Raw genomic sequence first — 14093 nt, forward strand, 5'->3', positions numbered from 1 at the left:
ACACACAGAGTTGAGTGTCTTGTTGATAGTGTCTTGTGTGTGTGTGTGTGTGTATTTAAGTGTGTTTTTATTCATGCTGTTCCCCCCCCAAAAAAAATCTGCCTCATGCTTAAAATGTATTCTGTTAGTTATAACCTCATATGTGGTGTTAGTGCGAGGACAAGAAAGTAGATTCTGATATTGTGAGATCAATTTGGTGTGGGACAAAGCAAGATGTCTGTGGGAGGGGGCAAAGGGGGGAGGGCGCCAAAAGCATATGGCAAGATGATAACTGCCTGCTCGCGCGTGTACATCTGGTATGACCTCACCTAAGGAGAAATAGAGACGTACTTCTTTGACCAGCCATCGGCTCCTATTTGAACTGTCGCCTAGCGTGTAATTTTTTTTTTCTTTCTGAATTTGTAGTTATTTGCAAAAATGCTTTTGAAAGGTAAATGTAGACAGCATATTGGGCGACACAGGCGCAGATATATTCAAAGGTAGGGCCAAAGAGAAAAAAAGACTCCATTTTAATTGAATCTGTCAGAGCTATTTATTTAACTCTAGTTTATTTTCGTGTTTAAACTGCTTGCAGCCGACCGTCGCCCAAAAGGTCGGACACATGAAACCAATTATGACCGATGGTCGTCAACCCGTAATGTGAATTTTTACATCTTGGGGTTGCGGTGTGATCTTTTCCGCCGACAACCTTGCAACCTGATTCAATTATTATTATTTTTTTATTTGAAAAGCCTTAATGTATCTTTGTTAGTCTATCTACTGGATGTCAGCGTCGGATGGTGACAGACGAGACGATTAAACGCCCCATTGCTGCCACGTCATCGTCATATTATAAGTCTTTGAACGGGGGTGTGTAGACTTTTTCAAACATTTTATCCACACTGTTGCTAGGTTTTTTTTTTTTTGTGGCGGGGGGCAATTTTGTCTGTTGGTGTGCTGTGTGATTCCTCTCACGTGAATTATGCATTCTGACAAGACCTGCCTCCAAAATTCACCCAATAGTAATGCTCAGTTTTGATCAACACTGGCAGAGAACACAATACATTGTTGTCGTCGAAGCGCTTTTTTTCCCCCTCTCTCTCCAAAATTGCTCGAAATGACGCAGCCGTGCCTAATATTGTGACCAGCGAGGCCAGATCCTCGCCTCAAATCGAATTAATGTTGCACCTAATTATAATAAATTTAATCCGTTGTTTTCTTTTGCATAGTTGACGGAGTCTGACATCAGCCAGGGGAGATGTTCGAACTCCAGGTGGTCCATAACTAATTAAATAAAGCATCACTGTGAGAGAAAATCCCTTTAGATGCATCGAGAGAGAAGGGAGAGCGGAAAAAAAAAAATCCCCACAAACCTAAAGTATGGGAGGTGGGGGCGGGGGAGTTTCATTTGCTGTCAAAACATTTGTAGTGGAATTAAACATATGGATGCCACAGGCAAAGTGAGGGCTGGAATACATTAGAGCCGCACAATGTTACACTAACCCTCCAGTATCTTACACAGCTCACAGAGATTAATGGAATAAAGGGAAGAGAAGTGTGTGTGTGCGTGTGTGTCAATCCACTGCAAAAATCAATATTCCTCGATGATAAACCTCTTTCGCTGTTGGACTTACCGGTACGACATCCCGGTCAGAATTTCAGTTTCATTCTGTGCTACAGTCCAACTTCCTACTTAATTAGACAAATCCGTTTTGAATTGTCGTATTTGACTTGTGAGTGTGTGAATCGGCTCCTTTTGATCATTTTTTTTGCGTTAATTTTTTTTTTTCTTTCGCTTAAAAAGACTCTCCAATGCTTTGAAATCATCTTTGTGCTCCGGCAAGGAGTGAAATTGCTCGTCTGACGCAGATTATGACGTGCGTCGGCATCATAAACATGGCGGCACCGTTGTTACATTGATTTCTCGCTACACTATTGAATAAGTAAAAGCTTGCTGCTGATCATTTAATTATCAGTGATTTGAAGAAAAAAAAAAGTCAAAAGGAATGCGGTCCTACCTCCGCCAATGAACAGGAGGCTTTTTGTTGCATGTCCACTGGGTGAGAAATGAGAATGCAACTTATGACTTCTTTCCTTCCTTTAAAAAAGACGATTTTGTTTCATTAGGACCGTCACGTCGGAATCATGTGAAAAGTCGTCCTTGTTTTCAGGCTCATTCTGATTAAAACTAAATGGATAATAGAAAGCAACATGTTAAAACGTGTGTGTGTGTGTGTGTGTGTGTGATTGCAGAATACTTCCTTCAAGACCAAGAATGTGAGAATCGCATTACATTGCACTGAGCATAGCTGCCGTCGTCACTTTTAACTGAAGCGCAGTATCAATTAATAAAGAAGTTTAAATATTTGCTTTTTTGGGGGTGCAGGGGGGGGGTCTGCAGATACTAAATCATGAGGGGCATGCTAATCTGCAAAGGTTGAATCAAGGCAACATGATTGTTGTTGGGGGGTTTTTTTCTGATAACGTTCAAAAATGACTTTGCCGATTCTGCTAGCAGCTTCACGAAATGTTTCAGCATATATATCAAAACTGGGACGAAACCAAATGAATCATTTTATAGAAATGTGCAATTAGCATTGTTGTGTTGAAGTGAATCTAAATACAACTGCTTTTTTTAATGCTACTAAACAATAATTGACTACATTTTCCATTTTTACCTCATCGCATAGCAATAGAATCATCCAAACAGGGTGGAATTGTTTCGAGCCCCCTCCCTTTCACGTTGTTTTCACTATTATTTATTTGTATTTAGTGTTATTGATTATTGATAGAACATTCTTTGCCATGTGAGCTTTCTGGACATTTTTTTCTTTGCCCTCCACCATGTCACAAATGAACAATTTAACCCACTTTGACCTAAACCACGACATGCTAAACAAGCCCGGTTATTTGAGTAGGCATTTTCTAACAAAGGCTCACGTAGACAGTTGCCCCTCCTGCACTAAATTTGGTAAAACCGTGTGGGCTCCCTGCATATTTTACCCAATGTTTCTTGCCGATGATTGCAAATTCGGGGATCCCACCGTGTGAGGACGACGGCCAATTTATCATTCATTGCGGTAAATCGCAGCGGAGACTGCATTTAATTGAGTTTATATTGTGTTTCTTAGCTGGGTGCCTTCTCTGTATAGGGTGGGGGAGTTCTCCCAGTAGCAGCAGCAGCAGGGCTTGGAGGGGTGGGGGTTTGGTACGTGGGGGAGATGGGACCCCACCACCACCTCTTGACAGCTCCGCCTCTGACTAACTACTAGTGAAAACCTCTCATGTATAATGTGTTTGCATCTGCAGCAGTACACTCACGGGCCACTTGCGCGACGACAATGCTCCCGTCCAAATGTGTGATTTTGCAAAGGTAGTGTTTTGACGCCGTAGAGGTGGCTTCCTATTAAAAATATTTCATATTGCGGTTGCTTTCCGCCTAAAATCGAGTTTGGTTCTCTGCCCTAACGACAAGTAAATATAGTCAGCTGATATCTTTTTAATACAGCTGCGGTAGATCACGGGTGTCAAACTCAAGGCCCACGGGGCCAGATCCGGCCCGCCACGTCATTTGATGCGGCCCGCGAAAGCAAATTGTGGGTGTCAACTTCCATGAGCCTTGCTAAAATCTGTTGCGTAGTAAATAACGTTGCGATTTTGTAATAATTTTGTGCACCCGTTTACACGTACTTGAACAATAATTCAACAAACAAACTGTTGACTGTTTTCAAAATGAGTAATCCATCAATTTGTTGCGTACAAGTAATAATACGATGTGGATGAAACACTTTTTTTTTTTTCACTGTCGTAACGGCCCTCCGAGGGAAGATGTAACTCCAAAGTGGCCCATGACAAAAATGAGTTTGACCCCCCCCCCTGCATTCGATTGCGCCGGCATAGCGAATATTGTTGCAGGCCAGTGTCTGTTTGCATAAAAGTAACTTTTTGGGATAAAAGGCCTACTCTGAAGAAAATAGTAAAAGCTAATGACGTGCCATTTTACCATGTTTTCATTTAATTAGCTTAATCTGACTCATGTGTTGAAAATAAGGGTGGGGGGGGGTAAGGGGGTAAAACAGCATGAAGAAAACGGAGGACGCCTTTTTTCATCAAAAGCAAAAGTGAGGAAACTGTTGTGTTGCTATTAGCAGCGTGTAATGAAAAAGCCCTGCTCCCCAGACTTAATGATGGTCTCTTATATTCGACTTCAAAGCTTCATCATTGAGTTCATTTGCCTCTCATAATGGACTGTGATGTCATTAGAGGACAGTGGGTGCGGCGGTCACGTGATTCTTGTCTGGTCAGTCGGTTACAGCTTGCCAACCGACAGAACCTGCAGGCTGGGCCCGATTCTACTCAGTACTGCCCCAACATGTCCCCATGTAACCCTGATCCCTCACGGTTCATTAGAACGCACACACACACACACTATGTTATTGTTAAATACATTTTATTTTATATTTCCCCCCTGCCCACATCACAATTTGAATTACAAAAAGTAGGAAAATACATTTGCTGGTTTTATAGTAAAAAAAAATCAATACAGCTCACTATATGAATATATACACACACTTGCTTTATCGATAGTTTTAGTACACACATGTACACTGCATACATTGTGTATATACAATACACACACACATAATTCTGAATTATAAGTGTTAGACAACAACAATTCATATAGTAATACAGTACTGTCTGAAATGTATTTCATTATGTGGACTACAAGCTCATAAATTTACATACCCAGGCAGAATATGTGAGTCGTCCGACGTAACACATTTTCAATAAGATTAATTAAAATTAATTTTTATTAATCAATTAATTTAAAATTAAATTCAGCAGTTGAATTTAAAAACTGGCATTCGATTATAATCACTCGTCTCAATAACGTACAGTATCGTTTAGCTTGAAATTGTTTATTTTGAAGTAGACGGTTTTTTAAAAATCGGTTTGAAAAAAAGGCATTCAACGTCATTTCATATGATCTAATCAAAAACAAATTCACGGTTGAATTAATATTTGCGTCTTTAGCCGGTTGTAATCGTCATTAAAAAGCTGCACGATGGTTTATTTCTCGATGTGTTTAGTTAAATGGGCCGGTGGGCAGGCTTTTTTGGGATTTTCAAAATAAACTATCCAGCTTCCAACGCCAGAAACACGAACACTCCCTCATTGTACTATTCAACAAAGCAGCCAGAGATCGCCTGTGCAGTGCGAAATAATCCTCTCTCTCTCACACGTATACACACACACACTCACACACACACACACACACGAAAGAAAAGAGAATGTGGATTATTTTTGTCCAAAATGTTCCACCGAAATCCAAAACTGCGAATAAAATAATAAGGATAATACACGTGCATTTTAATCAACCGGTCGTGTAGGTCGTGAGGGGATTGGTACAACTAAAAGCGTGTTCTTCAAAGTGAATCCACTCTGTGTCATTATGGAAAGTGCAGTCGGCCTGCAATTTCACATTTTCGGAAGTCTCTTGACGTTAGAGCGCGACGCAACATGAAATGGGATAAAATAAGAGATTTTTTTTGTATTAAAATTAAATCGTTTTGCAAGATTGGAAGGGGAAAAAGTTTATCGGTGGGGTTTAAACACACACACACACATACGCGCGCGTGCGCACACACACACGATGTTATGTTCTCGTTCTGGCGACACGTATGTTCAAGATTCTAATCCTCATTTATAGTCAAGACGCGCCCATTAAAAGAAATAAATGTCAAGTCAATTTTACTTGAAATTGGAGGGGTCGTAAGAATATTGAATAATGTCGGCTGAATTAAACACACGCGCGCGATTATGTTCGCATTCTCAGTCAAGTTATGTTTAAAATTTTAATTAGAATTTAGTTTGATCTTCCTCATTTCAAATCAAGACGTCTTAATGAAAAATAAAAATTTAAATGTCATGTCAATTCTACCTGAAATGAAAACGGAAAGGTCAGTTTTAGGGTAATCTAAACACACACACACACACTCAAATAGCGATTATATATTGTTTAAATTTTATAATGTCAAGCTTTATCATTATAAATGTTAAACGGATCAATCGGTGTACAATTGTTATTTTCTTTTTTTATTTGACTTATTGTAAACACAATGAAATTTGTTACACGCAATTTGTAATTTTTAATAACGGAGGGATCTTAACATATTTTCACAGCAATGAATTGATTAGTTTCCTCACCTGTGCAAATACAAAAACAACCCCCCCCTCAAAAAAAAAAAGTGTGGCTGGTCCAGTTTGCATCCTGCTGTCCTCTCTGTCCGTCCGCATTCTTCGCCAAAAGTGTAACATGAAACCGCTGCAAGAAGAAATCTCCTCATGCAGAAAACGGCGTTCGAAAATGGCGCCTCGCCGCAGAGGGGGCGTCTGTGGGAGGAGAAGCTGTTGGTGGCGAGGATGGGGAGGAGAGGGTGGGGGGGGGCGTCTCCACTACAGAGCTGCAGTCTCTTCATCTTGCAACCCCCCCACACACGCAGAATTTTCCAAACCGTCCCCGGAATTCGTCACCCAAACACGGACACCCACTGCTTGACTTGTCGTGCCCCCCCTCCCGGCCCCCTGGAAGAGAGGCGGTTACTGCGCGGTGTTCTTACGCCGCCGGAGTAAGGCTCGCTTGTCGGCTTCGTCTCCCTGGCGTTCCCATCCCCCCCCCTCCCCCCTCACCCCCTTCTCCGGTTGTTTTCCTTCCTCCACCGACTTCTCGACGCGCTTCCTTTTTCGTCGTCCGCGAGCCATTTTCTCTCTTTCGTCCGTCTCGGAACCATCTCTTCCCCGCCCTCCCCCCTACCCCACCCTCGCTTCCCCGACAGGGTCGTCCCCTCCTTTTAACGGGGCACGGAGCCCCGGTGTGAGCGCGTCTCGCGGTAGGCAGGCGGGCTGTAGTGCGGGGGGCTTCCGCGGTGAGAGCTGTGAAGAGGGGATCGCTCGCTCTTTCTCTCCCGCCACGGAGGAGAGAAGAAGGGGGAGGAGGAGGAGGGAAAGGAGGGGGAAGCCCGAGCTGATAGCTTGGAGGGAGCCCCAGCATGTTGTGTGTGTGTGTGTGTGTGTGTGAGAGAGAGAGAGAGAGAGAGAGAGAGAGAGAAAGAGAGAGGGAGGGGAGGATCTGTGTGCAGGATGAGAACGAAGGCAGCTGCCATGTAAAAAAAAAAAAAAAGAAAAGAAAAGCAAAATTCATCTCGTTTCAAATATAGATTTGGGTTTCTTGGTTCTTTTTGAAAGTATAATGTAAGGATTTGGTGCACGGGATATGTAGGGCGTGTGCAGTGTGTGGCGTGCTTTGTTGTGTGCATTCAAACGTGCACAGAGGCTTTGAATAAATCGACACATTGCATTTTTGAAGGCATGGAGGGGAGTGCTACGGGGCTCCAACCTTTCGAGAGCCAAGGCGCATATTTTACATTGGAAAAGTCTCAAGCCGCACCAGCCCAAAACTGTCCCCGCAATCTATAAGATCTTTATATACACCGCCGCGATGGTATTTACTCACAAGTGTACTTTTCAATGTGATATCTGGGCCTTGTTGGTTGAACACAAAGCTATTTTCCGGTCGTATAATGACAACGAAGAGTATCTTTGATCATCTCTGATGATATAAATACAACAACGCACCCCTTTGCAAATGTCAGTTGTTTAGTCAGATCAAAAAACGTTGGACCAATTTTTTTTAAAATTCATTTGAAGAAGAAAAAAAAAAGTTTAGAAATGTGGAAGTAAACAACTGCGAATCATGCGGTTTCAAGTGTGCGCACCCTCCCGTTCCTAGCAAGGAGGCTCTGTTTCAGCATGAACAATTTACATTCATGTTCAATGGAACTCAGCATTTAAAATGCATTTGTTGACCCCCCCCCCCCCACACATGAATTTCAGATGTTGTACGATTCATTGAAACCATTTCATGTCACAAAAACATGGCATCTGAACAGGGGGTGTGTAGACTTTTTATGTCCACTGTTTTTTCTGACATTTTTGTTTGTTGAGATTCAACCAATGTCCAAGATGTGCTTTGGATCACGATTGGGAGACACCAGGCTAGAATGAGTGCTATAGGTGTGTGTGTGTGTGCGTGTGTGTGTGTGTGTGTGTGTGTGTGTCTGTAGTAGTATTTTCAGATAAATCACTCTCGTGTTTGCCGAACCGTCAGTCCTCACCTATGTAAATGCACCCCTGAGGGCAACAGATTTATCTGCTTCACCCCCACGCTTGCGTAAAGACACACACACTTGCCCTGCACCCCAACCCACCTCGCCCCCCCTCCACTCTCTCCGTGCCCCACTGTAACCCCCCCTTCCTCGGGCGGCGGAGATGGATGGCCCATATCCCCTTTGTTTGGATGCAAATGGACTTTAACCCCAAATTAATGGATAACTCCCCAGAATGGCTTCCAATAATGCACTACTCAAATGATGCATACACACACACACACACTTTCAGCCACACATTTAATTATTAAGTCCGTAAAGCCGGAAAAAGGAAGATCCATGATTACATTTGTGACTGGAAACTCTTAAGGTATCGCAATACTATAATCAAATCAAGTGAGCAGAACTGCAAACGTCAGAAAAAAAAAAAACATACCGACTTTCTTTGCCAGCATTTATAGAGGGGGGGGGGGGACTATCACATTGTTGTAATTCTATTTTCATTTTATGTGCGCTTGTTTGAACTTTGGCTCCTTGTTGGATCCGGTGCCAAGTGCTGGGGGATGATGACAGGCGCTTGGGGTTGAACATGAAGCGGGGTGTAGGAACAGCGATATAGATTTGATCCCCCCCCCCCCCCCCATTAGCTGCGGCGCTGTGCTGCTCCACAACATTACCGCAATAGTAAAATTTTATTTTAGTCGACCCGCTTACTCAGGTTGATCACCAGGACAAAAATCATGCAGTGGGGGGGGGGGGGGCGGGGGGGCTTTTAGATATGCATCTGTATCCACACACGATGTATTTTTTTTTCATTCAATGTGTACCTGTCAGCCTCTGAGCACAATCAATGACCCCCCCCCACCCCCCCATCCGCTTTCTTGATCTGCCTCATGTCAGCAGCAAAGCAGCAGACGACATTATGTCAAAATTCATCTAAGGAAGAGGCCACTTGTTGCTGGAGATGACGAAAGCTAGCCTAGGAAAGCATTGAGCATGGGGCGGCGGTGGTGTAGGGGGGGGGTGATCATTTCAGACAAGTGAGATAGATGTTTTAATCCATCAGCCTCCTGTACAATTGCTCCGACAACTCGTCGCAAAAAACAGAGCTGTTGTCGAGGACACATCTGTCTGGATGATAGTAGAAAAGGAGTGACTAGTTTAGCAGATGTGGGCCGCGGTCGCCCGCTTTCGTGACGTGTTGTTTATTTGAAAATACGCTTTGGCCGCAACGTGGGGTACACCTGCACAAACGAAATGACACGTTGAGTGACACTGAGAGAGGTAGCAGTTGAACGTTGTTTATTATTGTGGGAGTTCGACACTCGGAATGACTTAAAGGTAAATTGTGCATTTGTGTTGAGCGTGAACATCCCCGCATTAATTTACAATGAATTATTATCGTGTCATTAAAAAAAAAAAAAAATTCGACAACAATCCATTCATTTTAGATGATTTTTTTTTGTGCCATTGCTCTTGGATGAGGTTTTATTGTCTTCTCATGCAGATCAATGGAACACTCGCACATTTGATCCTCTGAACTCTCTCTCAACTCCAAATCATCAGTCACTGCTCGCATCATCACATTCACTCGGTCCCATGATCAGCAAAGCTTGCGCTCCTCAAGTGAGTTTTTTTTTTTTTTTTTTTAAACACAGCACAACAATGATCACATTTGGACTGACTTTGATCCTTGTTGTATTCACTCATGTGATCTGTGGAATTTGAAGTAGCGTATAACTGACCTTAGCGTAACCTGGTGGTGCGCAACGCATGGCCTGCGGGCCGCATGCCGCCTGCTCTTCTTTAACCCAGCCCGCTGAACATTTCTATTATCCAGAGTGCGTAATATTTATTTTGGCCATTTTCTCCAAAATTGGTTCATGTATACTGATGGCAGCTGACCGCTGACATCCCATATGTCCACTGCAACACACAGTGACGGCCGTGACGGCGATCGCATGACCGGCCTGGCCACACCGCTACGTGTGACTTCGCTGCAGATGTGGAGGCCATTAGTGGGGGGAATTCTAATAGGGAGAAAACACTTCTTCTTTTTTTTAAATTTAAATAATTGGAAGACTGCTAAAAGAGTGTATGTGTGCGTGTGTGTGGGGGGGGGGGGGTGAGAACAAGTGGACTCGTCAGCAGACAGCGAGGAGGGGAGTGAGCTGACAAAGCTACCTTTGTCTATCTTCCGGCTGCTCCATTAGCAGCTGCAATGTAAAAAAAAAAAATAAAAAAAAAGGGGAATGGATGGACGATGGCATGGATTGCGGGTGGGGGGTTTGATTGGCCCATCTTGACGTTAAAGCGATGTCTCTGTTTGTCTCCTGAGTACAATGCATTTTAATGCTGCTGCGTCAAACATGCATATACATGCCACATAACTCACAGAGACATACAGTGAGGTCGGTCAGCTCTAAAAGGAGCCACTGTGCGTCCGGTGATGTCATCGTTTTTTTATGACGGCTTTGGAAATGTGTGGGAAGACCGAGCGATTTTTAGTGGACTTGCAAGAAGTCACATCCCAGGATGCTTTGCTGTCTTAGCTCACCCCTTTTGCGGCTCTGGCAACTCACCTATGGGGACCGCTATAAACTTGGAGGAGAGCCCTGTGTGTGTATGTGTGTGTGTGTGTGTATACACTGCACACATCCGCCGCTCTCCAAAAATCGCATGACCGTGCAAAAACCGTAGAAAGCGGGACCGTCCTCAAGTCTGGTGCCACCTTGAAGTCCCCATTTGCCAAAAAGAAGCTAGAAGCTAAAATTGGAACCAGAGGCAGGTTTCACGTCTGTTTCTTAACATGTCACAGCTGTGTCACACGCACATCACGCACACAACGGCATTCCGGCATATAGCGGATGACAAGCGTCCGATCGAAATCTCCCATATTTGTCCAACTTTATTGCGCTTCAATTTTGCTCGCATACCTATTAAATGTTGGCAGCGATTTTACAACCCGAATATCTGTGAATCCATTTACGTGTGTTTCGGTCTATGTAAAGTTTGCATGTAAAAGGGGAACTGAATTGACTTCACAGGTTAAAGCTTTTCCCAGAACATTTAGAACAAAAACAAGCTAGCATTGTTTTCTCCGAAGCTAGCTTGTTTAGCGATGAATATTACAGATGTTTCCTGTGTACGCGTGCTTGCCGTATAATGATAAGGCGCACTGTGAATACGCTGGACATTTGACTATTTCAAGCCTTTCGACCGCTTCAAAGCAAAATCTACCCTGCCCTGAGAAAAAAGAATGGATTTTGTACAAATATGTATTTATGTATGAGAACAACCTGACATGTGTCGGACTACGCCGCCGAAATATGTTTAGCCAACGCGGCGAGCGAGAGACCGAGAGAGGACTTCAGCGGTAGACCGGCCTTGGTCGGGATTGTTCTAATGAGGAGCGAAGGGTCGAGTTTCAGGGCTGCAGGCGTTCCCAGTTTGACTGAACGCACCACAATTGTTCCTCATCAGAGTTGAAATAGATGGATGGGGTGAGTATGCGGATGGCATCTATTTAACCATTCAGTCAGGGGTCAGTTTGAACGCGCTCTCCTGTTACAGCTCGCTTGAAAAACAAGGATGAGGAGGTTGGGGAAGAGGGGCATTCAGATTATGACAGGAAGAAAACGCGAGGAGCTTCCGTGAGCTCGGGCGGAGGAATTTTTAAATCAAACAGATGTCTCAAAGGGTCTGTCTGTGGAAGGCTTGTCGAGTTTTCTGTTCTTGCGGGTTGTCCATTTCTTGCCAAAAAGTTTTGCGAGATACCGCATGCGATGGGTGCGGGAAGATTTCTGTATTGTTTTTATTTATTTTTGTTGGATCAGAAATTATTGTTATTTTTGGGTGAGGGGGGGGGGGTTGGTGACCGTAAAGAAGATTGTCAGAAAGTGTCCCCAAAACGACCCCCCGACCCCCCCCCCCCCCCCAAAAAAAATACAATGTAACCTCTTGGGTCTAATACAATCCGTTCTGGGAAGCTGGTCGACTTCCAATTTGTCATCTTCCATATTTTTCCCAGAGGAAATAATGCAATATTTTATTGCGTACTTTCACATTCCAAACTGTCATACGAGTATAAAAATAAGTTAACGGCGTTGTAAGTGAAACGCCAACCAACACAAACTAAATTGAAAGACATCATCAAACCTTGTGGCTGCTTGACAGATGCATAGTTTAGGGGAGACGTACGTTGTGAATTTCAGTACGGTGGGACGATACATTTTTTGAAAATGCAAATGTTTATGCGGATGTTTTTGGTTGTTATGACAATCAGCACCACCAGATGGCAGACAGCGCTTAAGAGCAACTCCAACACCAAGACTGCATGTACTTGTCCATCAGAAAAGCCAGGACCAAATTAGATCCGCAAAATTAAGGTAAAATAGGCGCCGGATTAAATGTTCACCGATTTTTAAACACAAACCTATCCGCCTATCTTGCACAGAAACGCTCGATCTCAAACAGTGAACAGTTGACAGTTCATTTAAAGTTCAGCAAGAGTTAATACATTTGTGTCCTCCAAAAACGGATATATTCAACGCTTAATCGTGTTGCAAACGAGGAGGGGTAGGGAGAGGCGTCACGGTATGTAGTACAGTCTTTGTAGTACGTATTGGAGCATTAAAATATATTACAATATTCTTCTGTACATTACTCCTAAAAAGAAAAAAAACAGACAATTGTCATTATTTAAAATGAGAGTTTTGTGATACATCTGGCTCGGAAATCTGCGGTCCTATGTGGGGCCCAACCACTCGCACTAATGACAAATTGTGGCCCCTCCATCATAGTCCTTCCTTGACCGAGGGACATTCAATTTTGGTGGTTCTTTTGTCTCATAGCCTATATCAGTACACAGACATAGTTTCAGGATGATGAGTGTGTGTGCACGTGCAACATAGAGAAAGATCTGCTTTGGCATAGAACGACTTTGCTTGAGCTTGGCAAGTTTATTTGAACGGAGTTTGTCTGTCGGGCCCTGTAAAGGGCTGATCTTTTTGGTGCATGTTATGCGGTTAGATTTTTTTTTTTGGGGGGGGGTATACTATGTCGAGCTTGATAGGCCTGTAAACTGTGAGCTGTCAATCAATCTGTGCTTCATTTGTACCGTACAGTGGTGCCTTGAGATACAAGATGATTTTTGGTCCAATTAATTAAAGGAAAAAAAGTCTTTTTTAATGAGGAAAAATAGCATTGTATAAAATTGTACTTCATACCAGACATGCAGTAATGACAACAAAAGGGTTTTTCGGAATGCATTAAAAGCACCTGCTTGGTTAAATAAGACCTATCAACAGTTTTACCTTTTTACAAAATAGTTTTGACACCGACATGGATTAATTTTGCAATGCGGTAATGCTGTGACTTGAGGGGTACCTATGAATTTAACTGTATCATGTACTGACAAAAAAACAAAAAACCAAAAAAAAAACAAACGGATTAAATAGTTTATGGAGGAGTAGAAGTTTGATGCTGTGCAAAGATGTCAAACTAAAACCTTCGATGACGTCATCCTAACCTGAGCTGCAATGGGATTCTTCTCATCCATATGAATTATGGAGGAAACATGTCCCCCCCCCCCCCCCCATCATGGTATCTGCACCCCCTGCCCCCCCTCCTTAATGCTTGTACACATCCCCGGCCAATCTGGCACGTTCCCGTGTTCCGGACGCGGCGACGCAGGGGTTAACGTGACGGTGACGTGGCTGTTGCAGCGGTGACCCGCGGGGGCAGCTCGGGCAGGGGTGGAGTGAGGGCGGGGGGTGGGGGGGGGGTTTACTGTTTTGAAAATGCGGCAAGGAAGATGAGTGCAACAACCGCCTCGTTTCTTGCGGTTATTTCCTCGCTGGTCGTTTGTTTTACGCCTCCACTTATCCGACGCGTAAAACTGACCCACGAGTGGAAATTGTTTGTGCAACACTACCGACCCCCCCGCCT

At 43.6% G+C, this 14093-nt stretch overlaps 1 protein-coding gene across 1 annotated transcript in view; it reads left to right on the forward strand.

The window, feature by feature from the left end:
- The first annotated feature begins 11293 nt into the window (after positions 1-11293).
- Positions 11294-14093, forward strand: part of bahcc1b (BAH domain and coiled-coil containing 1b) — a 58972-nt gene continuing 56172 nt past the window's right edge. The window contains exon 1 of the mRNA XM_052069603.1: positions 11294-11647. The gene's annotated coding sequence lies outside the window, so the exon portion shown is untranslated. The remainder of the gene's footprint in view (positions 11648-14093) is intronic.

Source organism: Hippocampus zosterae, chromosome 7, assembly GCF_025434085.1.
Source record: "Hippocampus zosterae strain Florida chromosome 7, ASM2543408v3, whole genome shotgun sequence".
Lineage (NCBI taxonomy): Eukaryota > Metazoa > Chordata > Actinopteri > Syngnathiformes > Syngnathidae > Hippocampus > Hippocampus zosterae.